The sequence below is a fragment of the Tachypleus tridentatus genome, chromosome 3 (genome assembly GCF_004210375.1).
Source record: "Tachypleus tridentatus isolate NWPU-2018 chromosome 3, ASM421037v1, whole genome shotgun sequence".
Classification (NCBI taxonomy): Eukaryota; Metazoa; Arthropoda; class Merostomata; order Xiphosura; family Limulidae; genus Tachypleus; species Tachypleus tridentatus.
Window position 1 is genome coordinate 92,585,282 of NC_134827.1, and position 13,000 is coordinate 92,598,281.

A 13,000-nucleotide genomic window follows, 5' to 3' on the forward strand; every position below is an offset into this window, starting at 1 on the left:
TCGAAAATTAGGGTGTGTCTTCCACGATGTAGCGTCTTGCAAGGCATAAAATACGGTAACTTCAATTATATAATTAACAAGTTACATTTATGAAAATACATAATAGTTAATTTTAACCACAAAAATGTTAAAGATTTTGAAATTTCCAAAATTTTGCATGATTCTGTAATATAAAACATTTTTCTTTAAAATATTTAACGTCTATCAACAGTTTCAAATATGATATTCCAATAAAATCACCTGTATGCAATTATAATTTTTATCTGAATAATTTAAATATAAAAGTTGTTCGTGGCATACTTTGTGAATGTTACCCTAACTATTTGGTAGATTCTTTCCTTAAAATCTTTCCGATATAATAAAATATATCTCTAGAGAAAAACATAGGATAAGTGCTAAATGTATAAAAACTGTAAAACGTTAAAACTGATAATACAAATCTTAAATTTTATAAAAAAAATTGTTTGAAGCTTTACAAAGGATTCTCCGTGCGATGTTCACTAAGAATATTGACGCCTGGTCTCAAGAGTTGTTAATTTATAGATATATTGCTATGTCCTTGGGTGATATTAAAAATCGTAGTCGATTATATTATAAATTGGTCCAGCATGGTCAAGTGGTTAAGGCGCTCGTCTCGTAATCTAAAGGTTGTGAATTTGAATCCCCCGTCACACCAAACATGCTCGCCCTTTCAGCCGTGGGGGCATTATAATGTGACGGTCAATCCCACTATTCGTTAGTAAAAGAGTAGCCCAAGAGTTGACGGTGGGTGGTGATTATTAGCTGCCTTTTCTCTAGTCTTACATTGCTAAATTAGTGACGGCTAGCGCAGGTAGCCCTCGTGTAGCTGTGCACGAAATTCGAAAAACCAAACAATATTATAAACTTCATTATTTTACAAACAATTTTTAGAATGCAGATATATGATTAATAGAATTAAAGGTAATGAATTAGCATATATTAGTTTCAATAAATATCCAATACATTCAATATTTTTTCTATGTAAATCTGAAGTCTGTGAAACAAGGAGAAATATATTATTTTACCTACCGCTAACGATGTGTGTGTTTTGTTACAGCAAAATCCCATCGCCCTATCCGGTGAGTTAACGGAGGAGATTCGAACCTCTGATTTTACAGTTGTAAATCCGTAGACTTACCGCTGTACCAGTGGGGTACCCCGTTACTACCCCCAGTTGTAATTTCGACTTTATTTGCAAACGCTTTCGTGCACAAATTGTAATCCATGAAATAAAAACTACACAAACTTTTACATTACAAACCAGGTATAAAGAGGATATAACTAGCAATTTTTTGAAAGCTGAAAATTATTTTAAATTAAATCTATCTTCATTTTTACCGTACAGATATGTGATACCTAAATTACACAAATCTCTCTTTAAATTTTGTTTTATTTCATTTTCGGTAAAAACTGTACTGAAACAGCCTGAGGTTTAATCAAGCATGTTACTGAATCAGTTATTTGTTAAAATACGACAAAATGTAATTAAAAAAAATAATTTTGGATAATTAAAAATAACGAACTTGTTTCAAAAACCCTAGAATAAATAAAATAAAATACAATTAGAAAATACAATCCAAACATGCGATTTCACTACATTATTTACAACTATACCACTTTAAAATTTGATATTTGTGATAAATTCGTTAATAACTCAATTTGTTCATAAAGATATTTATAAATGAATGGCGGGCATACCGATGAGGCCTAATCATTCAAGTTATGTTGTTAATTTATATCTTTATTATTACAAAAATTAATTTATTAGTAGGTTTACACATCAGGAATTAATTTTACTAAAACTATAGGCTACATTTGCTCTGTCTATCGTGAGTGCCAACACCCGGTTTCTAGCGTTGTAATCACGCAAATATACCTGATTATTAGAGGCGGGGTTGGCTCAAATAACCTTTCATTAATCATGAATTTACATAATTTCCATCCGAAGGATGAATACTCCAGCAAATTATATGATATAGAATGTATTATCATAATTGTTTTGTATTGTATATTTATTTAAGACTAATATAAGTTTTCTAAGCTGACTGAACCTCGTAAGATATTTTGGTCTGGCATAGCTTAATGGTTAGAACACTCGACTCACACAATCTGTCTGTCGAGCATACTCGCCCTTTCAGCCATGAAAGCGTTTGTTTGTTTTGTTTTGAATTTCGCGCAAAGCTACTCGAGGGCTATCTGCGCTAGCCGTCCCTAATTTAGCAGTGTAAGACAAGAGAGAAGGCAGCTAGTCATCACCACCCACCACCGACTGTTGGGCTACTCTTTTACCAACGAGTAGTGGGATTGACCGTACATTATAACGCCCCCACGGCTGAAAGGGCGAGCATGTATGGCGCGACAGGGATGCGAACCCGCGACCTTCAGATTACAAAGCGCACGTCTTAACACGCTTGGCCATGCCGGGCCAAAATGCGAATAAATAATTTTGAATTATACTCCACGTTATCCTCGGCGGGACTTGAACACGCAGTCTTCGGTATGAAGGCGTTATAAGTAAAGGTCAATCCCACTTGATAAAATAGTAATCAAAGGGGTTGCAGTGAGCGAGTCCCTCGCTAGTACAGTGGTAAGTCTACGGATTTACAACACTAAAATCAGGGGTTCGATTCCTCTCGATAGACTCAACAGATAGCCAGAGGTAGCTTTGCTAAATGAAAACACACACACATAGAGGGTGGTTTTATCAATGTACCTTTTTTCTAGTCTATCTCTGCTAAATTACGATCAGTAATCTCAGATAACCCTCGAGTATCTTTGCGCGAATTTGAAAATAAACTAAACAAAAATTTTAAGATATTATTGATATTACGAATAAAGATATAGTAAGTAACAGAGAGTATACTGAACTAAAAACCCCCCTTCAGTGGCTTAAAGATAAGTCTCATGGCCTATAACGTTAAAACCCAGGTTCAATACCTATTGTTGATACAGAACATATAACCTGTTGTGTAGCTTTGCGATTAACGGGAAACTCACACACACACACAAACAAACTGAGAAATGAATACCTTACAAACATAAAACGTTTTTGTTTTGTGACTCTGCATAACCTAGTATATTAAATAAACTACTCCTATAACTAAATTTAATTGTTTGATCAGAAGCTAACGCTAATTACAATATCACATGTCAATGGTTTTATCGTATTGATATTTGTCAATAATTATAATCTGATCTTAATCCAATTATGCATGAAAAACAATTTTAATCTGCATTTCCACGCCAATAAATAAATGTACGTGTCTTTTTCAGAGAATTCTATTTGATAAGTTTATATTTGTGGCTAAATTTCCATCTTCAAGAAAATTTGAAAAATACTACAAATTGTGTTGTAATTTTCACAATTTTTTGTGATTGAGAATGTTCTCGAAAAGCTACACAAGTGCTTTCTGTGCATAGTCTTAACCCACCTGGTCATGCCGGACCTAGGTAATAGAAGATACAATAAACGTAACTGTCACTCTTATAAAACATCATTGGTCCAAAAGTGCAAGAAACCTTTTCTCTCTAGAAGAAACGAAGAACCCTTTAATTCATAGTATGAGCACGTTGATCACGAGGCCACGTTCAGTCCCATACTTTTTTGTACCTAATTTGTACAATATCATACACCTTCTGAAGAATTCGCAACATTTGTCAAACCATAACTAAAACAATTTTATAATTCCAGTTTTGTTGGAATTTTTATGGGTGGAATTCCTATAGTTTTCTGGTGTCTTGGAATAAAATATTTTCAATGCAATATTCTTGGATTCGTATGTTTTCTTATAGCAAAGCCACATCGTGCTATCTGCTACATTCACCTAAGGGAATTAACCCCTGATAAATTCAAAGACTTACCGTTGTCCCACAGGGGACTCCTTGAAGTTATCAACTTAAAACACAAATTGAAAGAGATTCTTGTTTACACTTCATTAAAAGGTTTTCCAGTATAAACACTATTAGAAATATTTTGTGGTGTTTTTGGAAAATAGTGTATGACAAATGGTACAATACAAAATGGTGAATTTTATATATTCACGAGCCAAATATTGATTGGGAAAAATACGACTTATGTAAAGATAAATAAAAGAAAGATCATGGAACAAAAACTAATTTTTACGACAAGCAAAGTAAATCAAAATCCTACTTTCCTTCATATTCCTCGAAAAAGCAACACTTTCACCAAATATTTCTAGCTTTCTGTAAATACGTATGTGGAGAAACCAGAAGAAAAAACCGATAACTGAAGAACTGTAGGTAATGAGTGTGTTTTTTTCTTATAGCAAAGCCACATCCGGCTATCTGCTCTGTCCACCAAAGGGAATCGAACCCCTGATTTTAACGTTGTAACTCCGGGGACCGTAGGTAATGGTTTGTTTGTTGTTGTTTTTTAAGTTCGCGCAAAGCTACTCGAGGGCTATCTGCGCTAGCCGTCCCTAATTTAGCAGTGTAAGACTAGAGGGAAGGCAGCTAGTCATCACCACCCATCGCCACCTCTTGGACTACTCTCCCAGCGAATAGTGGGATTGACTATCACATTATAACGCCCTCACGGCTGAAACGGCGAGCATGTTTGGTGCGACCGGGATTCGAACCCGCAACCCTCATATTACGAGTCGAACGCCTTAACCCACCTGGCCATGCCGGGCCTAGGTAATAGAAGATACAATAAACGTAATACAAATTTAATGAAATGGATGAAATTGTTTTACAGAAAAGTAAAAAAATATTGATCACAACAATCATCATTATGAAACGATTTTTTGAAAACGAATTCAACTGATTAGGTGTGAAATATACAGTTGTTCACCTTAAGAAAAGAATCAAACGTGAGGTTACTTAAGATGGCTTTGTGGTTTTATAACAGCAATAACAATGACCAGAGTTTCAGTTCAAAGAAAGATAAAGGAAGGTAAATCACTGGATACGAAGTAATGCGTTACTAGTATTCGAAAGCAGAGTAAAGGTAATGAATCAATGCTATAAGGGACTAACAACTGTGACCTTCTATAAAAACCATTCGAACGGATGTGAAACTCGTTTTAAAGTAGACACACAATGAGATGTGCGTTTTTTTTTTAACATTTTGTAAGCGTAGGATAAAAACAAAAGGCTTTCAATGATATAAACTGGATATCCGTCCTTAAACTAAAGGCAGTTAGCTTGCAGCAGTTACAAATTACAAACATTGTTGTACGCATATTTTATATTTTCAGTCTTATAATATCGAACAAGTAATTAACTAAATCAGATTTCTAGCAGTGCCAAATTAGAGTCCAATAGGCGCAGTTTTTGTTTGTTTGTTCTGTTGTTTTTTTAATTTCGCCCAAAGCTATTCAAGGGTTATCTGCGCTAGCCGTCCCTAATTTAGCAGTGAAAGAGTAGAGGGAAGGCAGCTAGTCATCACCACTTACTGCCAACTCTTTGGATACTCTTTTACCAAAGAATAGTGAGATTGACCGTAACATTATAACGCCCTCACAGCTTTAAGAGCGAGCATGTTTGATGTGAAGGGTATTCGAACTCGCGACCCACGAATTACGAGTCGAGTACCTTAACACACCTGGCCATGCCGTGCCACGTGCAGTTTTTTTATTCAAAAATACAAATTCGCAACATCATTAAAATAGAAAGAGCTTATGGAGATAGAAGCAAGGAAGGAAATATAATAGATAACATAACATAATAAATGAGTTACTCGTCCAAGATAATACGTAATATCAGCCTACAACAAAAACAGCTTAATATAGTGCATCCAAACCCTTTGTACAAAATAAAGTATTGTGAAAGTAAAGGGTTTTGAAAAGTCAAGCTATTTCTTGGATATTTTACATAAGCTAAAGAAACCACATCAAAATTATGGTGTACACGATGTTTTCGTTATTTATTGAAGCCAGCTACAAATAGTCGTCGTTCGTTTAAAGAGCTTTAGTACAGGGTGAAACAGAAATGACTAACCTATAATCGATGAGCATTAGCTGAATATAACACGTACATATTAAATGCTTTGTACTCTATACTATCGGTGTCTTTAGGAATCCAGCCCCTATTTTATTTCTAAAGTGAAGGAGCAAAAAAAAACAATCAATATCTGTAGTATCGAATCTATGGATTTTCAAGATGGCTGGTATGGGTTTTAAAACTTTAATTAAAATAAAGTACAGAACAACGTTTCGACCTTCTTAGGTCATATTCAGGTTAAACTGAACGTTGCTCTGTTCTTTATTTAAAACAGTGTTCTAGACGTATATATTTTATTTGAAAAGGCTTTTTTCTACTGGTAACATTTTGTATTGATTAGTGGGAACTGTGTCTTTGTTTATTCATATATTTGTCCAATGCTATGCATTATACCTAGAGAATTTAGTAACATATAGTTTAGTCATAAATGCTAACTATATTCTCAAACAAATATCCATGGCAAACTCCTGCTGCCGATTTTACATCTCGAACTAATGTAATCAAATAGTCAAAAGCTACAGTAAATCATCATGAATCATATCATCTAGCTACTAGTTACCTTTATTATATCATTGCAATGTATAAAGTTAGCTACCATATCAAATACTACTTTTCTCATAGTTGAGTATAAAAAAAACAGCAAACAAGGTAAAGAAAAAACTGGGAATTTAAAACGCGCAAATATGAATTGTAAGATAAGTATGAAAACAAAGCTGGAGATGCTATGGATATTTATCTCTAGCCTTGTCTCCTTACTTCTTTACGATCTCTTTTTGCAGGATTTTTAAATTCCCAGTTTTGTATGCGACTTTTATCTATGAATTACTTTCAGTTTCCCAAATACATATCATGGGATGATAGTTTTCTCACCTTGTGAAGTTTTAACATTCCTTTCACAGAACCTTCAGCTTAATAACATATTAATATTGTTTATTACTTCTTGACGTATTTTGTTGAAATTCTGGACGCTCAGGACCCTATTGTGTGTGTTAAACTACAAAATAAGTTTACATATTCATATATAGAAATTTTGATACAGTCAAAATCGTGTTTTGTTCACATAAGATAACTCTCTTCTTAGTAATTTCTTGCATATTAAAAACTGAAATAAACACTATCAGTTTTTGAATTTTACACAGCTACCATCAACACTTTGAAGCATTACTTTTTGCGTTATTAGTTCAGCTAAAGTTAAGTTAGAAGGTTTTTTGTAATTTCAACATAGTATGGCAATGAATGACCCATTGTTTTTGAACTTGGTCACAGAAATTACGCATGCAAGAACATTTGTCTTTAGCGCCATCTAGTGTTTATAATTTGTAGAACCAATTATCGTTTGTTTTTAATTTGCATAAACTTTTAAATATAATTTTTCTTAAGTCCTCTGGTAGGTCAAAGGCACGTTTACACATTTACAACACTAAATTCGGGTTTCGATACTTCACGACGGATAGAGCAAACATAACTCATTGTGTATCTTTGCATTAATAAACAAGTTATTTTCTTACTGATAACTGAATTAAAAAACATAAAAATTGTTGAATAAAATTGTTTACCATCTAACTATATAATAGGTAGGCAAACAACAATCTATAAACATAAGGAAAAGCTTATAAATCGTAGTTTGCCTATCTATTATAACACCATCTAACTAAAAACTATCGTCTAATTTATTTCTGTTATCGACTTGTCTAACAATATAACAAGCTAGAAGTAAAAGTATAATTTTTGTTAGATACTATGATCTGAAACGAATTTTTATGAGGACAACAAAAAGTTTATTTTTGTCATTCTTGGCTTTTTTGTTTCAGATTTTTAGGCGAAACTACACAAGGACTACATAATCGTCCTTAATTTTGGATATAAAGATAAGGAGCCAATAGCACCCTCCAACAACTATTGGGCTACTCTTTACCGATTGAGAAGTCCATTTAGTTTGTTTGTTTTAGAAGAAAAACAAGATTTTTTTATAAGAATTCTCATCTTTAGTGGATTGAACAGATACGGGTTGTTACTGAGTTGGCAGGAATTTCTTTTTATGAAAAGTGATTTTATGTGTTAAAGTGCTTAATGTATTGCTCGAACCTCTTTTCTCATCCAAGTAATGCCGCCCTGTGGCACAGCAGTGTGTTTGCGGACTCAAACCTCTAAAAATCAGCTCTAGATATTTGTGGTGGGCAAAGTACAGATAGCCCATCGTGTAGCTTTATACTTAATTACAAACAAATTATCCACGTGTTTTTTTTTAGATCGTAACATACATAACGTTCATATTCCTCAATTAGACATAATTGTTTTAGTTTCTCGAAACTGTTGCCAATATGCATAGAATTAATTACGCTATCGATCAAAATAAACCTCATTTTTGTATGATTATCTTTCTTGCAACACCCTCAAAACGTTTGGCGATAAACTTCCGGTATTAATTGGTATGCTTTGAGAATAGCTGCTTTAACAGAGTCTTCTAGAGAAAGAGCGGCATAAGCTTCTTGTGCGTTCCCAGTTAAAACACTTCGTAATAATAATGATCATTTTCCGGTAGACCATTCCATAGTTTGGACAGCCTTCTCAAATGTTAAAGATATTTATAAACTTTGTTTTCATTAAATGGTGGTACTTTATCATATCGATTAAGTTCAAAGTTGTCATTTTGCTTTGGTTGATTGCAGTTCAGTCTAAGTTCAATATCTTTCAACCTAATTACTTTCTTCTCTTGTGTTTTCTTATCGCAAAGCCACATCGGGCTATCTGTTGAGCTCACCGAGGGTAATCGAACCCTGATTTTAGCGTTGTAAATACGGATACATACCGCTGTACTAGCTGGGGCCGATTACTTTTTTGACTTCAATGTAAGTTTTTTCGGCCTTGAGACGTTTATTGTCTCTTTTACTTTCGATACAAGCTTGTTCAAGCTCGATTTGTTTAACTTGTAGCTGGTTCTCTAACTTAATTACTCAACCCCGATCGACTAGCGCAGTCACTAGAGTACTCACATAATATTTCTTCAAGCAACTAATCATCGTCAACTAATATTTTAATAATACACGTTTTTGGTTGAATTACCTCTTTGTTTTCTTAATCTCTAGTTCTAAAACTTTTGCAGTTTCAGACAATTTACTTTTGTTATATCTTTGTTCGAGAAAAAGTAATTCAAGAAACTTTTGATAATCAGAAATGATCAGATCTTTGTGGCACCGATAAATATAAATTGTATTATGATTTAAATATTAATTTATATCAATTTATTTCTATAATTCAGATATTGAACACGAGTCCTCACGTTTATTATGCTACGTATTATAATTTCAAATAGTCTGAAACTGGGTTAAAGTACAATTTAGATTTAGAATTTAAAAAATGCCGATATGTATCTAATTTATGAGATCTGCAAACAAAATTAATATACACAGTTTTTTTAATACAAATATATTTTAATATACCAACACTAACTCATTTCCACAAAATTACAAATAATAATGAGTCTTCTGTAAGGTCTAGAAATGAATTTCTTATCGAGGGTTCACGATGAGCGGATTAATTTTGAGTTCATATAGGTAGGTTCAATGCACTTAAAATGGAGCTAACTAGCACTGCGTTCTTCATGGAGTTTTTCACTGAGGAAGATTTATAATGTTTTCGTAAAGATAATAATGCCCAATGTTAATCCACTAAAATTAAATGGTTTGTAATGTTCAGAATATATAACTTGGTCAAATATCCAAAGTTTCCAATTAATTGCTTCCGAGGTTTACAGTTTTCCAAATGTAACAAGCCAATAATATATACTGTCTCTTGGCGCCTTGCGTGGGCTACATTTATTGGCGTGAGGAGAGATTCTAGAAATTTCAATTTGTACAACAATACTGAGGATAAACTGTTGTTTATGCGCATACATATAAGAGGTCTGGTCAAAACGTTCTAAGACTTCTTCTGTTACAAGTGTCATTATAGAAATATTAAGCGTAACTGAGATGTGTACAAAGTACAAATAGTGATCTACCTCACGAACAAGCCATTTCTCTAGATCTCATACCCGTGTTGCGATAAACGTGTTAAGAAACAGACGTATCTCTTGCTCCTGTCGTAATAAAAATGGAGAGAAAATAAGAGCAACGTGTTTGCTTCAAGTTCTGTGTGAAAAATGGTAAAGGAGGAACAGAAATCCTCGAAATATTAAGAAGTGCCTTTGGTGATTACTGCTTAAGTAAGGCTGTCGTTTATAAGTAAATAAAATGATTCCAAGATAGCCGGGAATCGATCAAAGATGACCCACGTTCTGGGCGACCATCAATATCGTCCACTGACCAGGCCCTTCATTAAGTGGTCTTAATTCGCTTGAGGGAGGAAGTTAGAAGAAACCGCAGTGAACTGTGGAAGAATGGTCGCTGGTTTCTTCATGACAAAGCACTTCCACACACTGCTCTGCCTGTTCAAGAATTTTTAGCAGAAACAAACATTCCTGTGATACCACACTCCCCGTGTTCTCCCGATCTTGCCCCGTGTGATTTTATCTGTTCCAAATAATCAAAATTAAGTTGAAAGGAAACAGGTTTGATGACATTCCAACCTTCCATAATAATGTGAAAGCAAAACTTTGTCGCATAACAGTTCAAGACTTGAATGAAGTATTGCTTCCAACAATGACCAGAACGTTGGAAAAAGAGTTTATCAGCAGGGGGAGATGACTTTGAAGGGGATAGTATATAATACTGATGTTTGTACATTATTCTTCGAAATAAAACTGGAGTCTTAGATCTTTTTTGATCACGCTTCGTATTCTTTATATTTACACTAAAGAATAATCTGCGGCTTTAGTGAATAAGCGGAAATTTCGTAAACAAATGTAACAGTATAAATTATGTACATTTCTGAATATAAATTTAATTTCAACAAACATCGGTGTCAAAATAAATGTATAATTCGTCACAAAGCTAAATTTACAGTTATACAGCAAGTAATTTTTGTCAACAAGGCTTAGAAATATAAAGCATTTTTTTTCTGGTTCACAGTTTTCTGAAATTCATCTATGTATAAAATATTTGATAACTGTGGAAACGTTTCATGTCGAATAAGTTCCAAAAATTGTACTTGTAGTTCAACACTAGGATTCTTTAATAAATTTTTGTTCAATAAAACAAATTTATTTCATTTTTGATTCATGTGTTTATATATATTAATTTATCTTCCTCACCAATACATGCTTTTCCCGTTGATTCGTCAGTAATTCTAATGACTTAGAACTCTAAACTCCAGGGTTCGATTCCTCACAGTGAAGAGAGCGCAGACAGCTCAATGTGTAGCTTTGTGCTAAAACAAACAAACGATGACTTAAATTTAACTGAAGACAAGATTATGTAGATGCTTAATCTCTGCCTTGATTCACTGCACCCACTGCAGCAAAATACCTTTGTCAAATTCACGGCTAAGCATTTCTGCTTGGAAGAACGAAGTAAAAAAAATAATAAAGAAGGCCTTATATCATTGTGAAATGTAGGCAATCTGTTATCCAAACACTTAAGTATCAGGTCATCCCTTAAGTAATGCCCGATTTTAGGTTCAAAAAAAGAGAAAAGATTTCACGCTTTTAATGTCGTTTAATCAATAATGTATGTTTCATTATTATTAATTACTTCCTGCCAACGATTCATAAGCTTCTAAATACCACTTCTATGCCTCTTTTCTTTCAGTGCAACATTCAAGCACTCTAACTGTTGACAATAGAAGTCTTGTGTAATCGTTACGTTGAGTGGAAGCAACGCAAAGTGGATCACACCAACAATATCTCCTCAAACGCTTAACAAGACTTTTTAGGTTGGAGGTATATTTTGAGCTGTGCTATAGCCAGTTTATCTGCACTGACCCATTGTCTGCGACGTTTAAAATTTTTATTATATAGCCATTTTTCATCTCCAGTCACTAACCTGTCCAAAACAGGTGAGCTGCATTCACGAGAGTGCAAAAAGTGCAAATGTCTACTCTTGCTCTAAGGTTGGTTTCTGTCAAATCATGGGGAACCCAATTTCCAAGTTTTAACACCATTCAAAGCTGCTTCAGATGACAGTGGGCTGTTGAATAGGTTGAATTAAGCTTCTGTGCTAGTTCTTGAACTGTTACGGTACAATCTTCATCAAGTGCGGCCAGCAGCAAGTTATCATTAAATTCAACAGGACGACCGACCTGAACGTGGCGCATCACTTAAGCTGTAGTTACCTGATCTGAACTTCTGAAACCACCTTCGACTCCGCGCCATAAATATTGAATATTTCGTGTAGTTTCTGCTGCACTATTGCTTTTTTTTTTAAAGCTCATAAAGCATTATATGCCTAATGTACTCCTCAGACACACCCGATCTTCATAAGAGTTTATTTGATTAATGATCTGGAAAAGTGGAGTTAGGTTAGTTTCTTTTATTTGTTTGAACTTTTTTATGCACGTCCTACTACATATTTTAGTCATTAAAGCCTTCTACAAAGACCGAAATAATGATGTACTTAGTGTATCAAATTTTCGGACATTACTTATGTGAAGGCCTGATATTTTTGACCATTAGTTGTAAGCGAAACATTATACATTATAACACTAAATTTATATTTCTTTAATTGGACACTTAATATTTTGCTTTAAAGCTTTGTGTTGCTCATTGGGGTTTGTGTTTTAGTAGATCGTGCCTGAAAAGTTTTAAAGCAAAACGTGAAGTATTTAGTTCAAGCAAAAGAGAAAATTTGGAGTTATGATATAATTATTGTGTGTTCTTTAGGTAAGGAATGTCCCTTTCATTCTTTAAAGTTATTTTCATTAACAGCTTTGGTTTGAATGTTTAATATATGTAGTTTGATTATATAGTCCATATGGTTGATATGGATATTTAAAATTTTCATCTAAAAACATTACACGAATTATTATATTCCTAGAGTAGATCTTTTTTTTTTTTTTTTGCAATGTTACTTTAGCATATAAAGTAGGAGAACTTAAATCTCCTAAGCTAACTGAACTTCGTAAGGTGGTGAGTTTACAG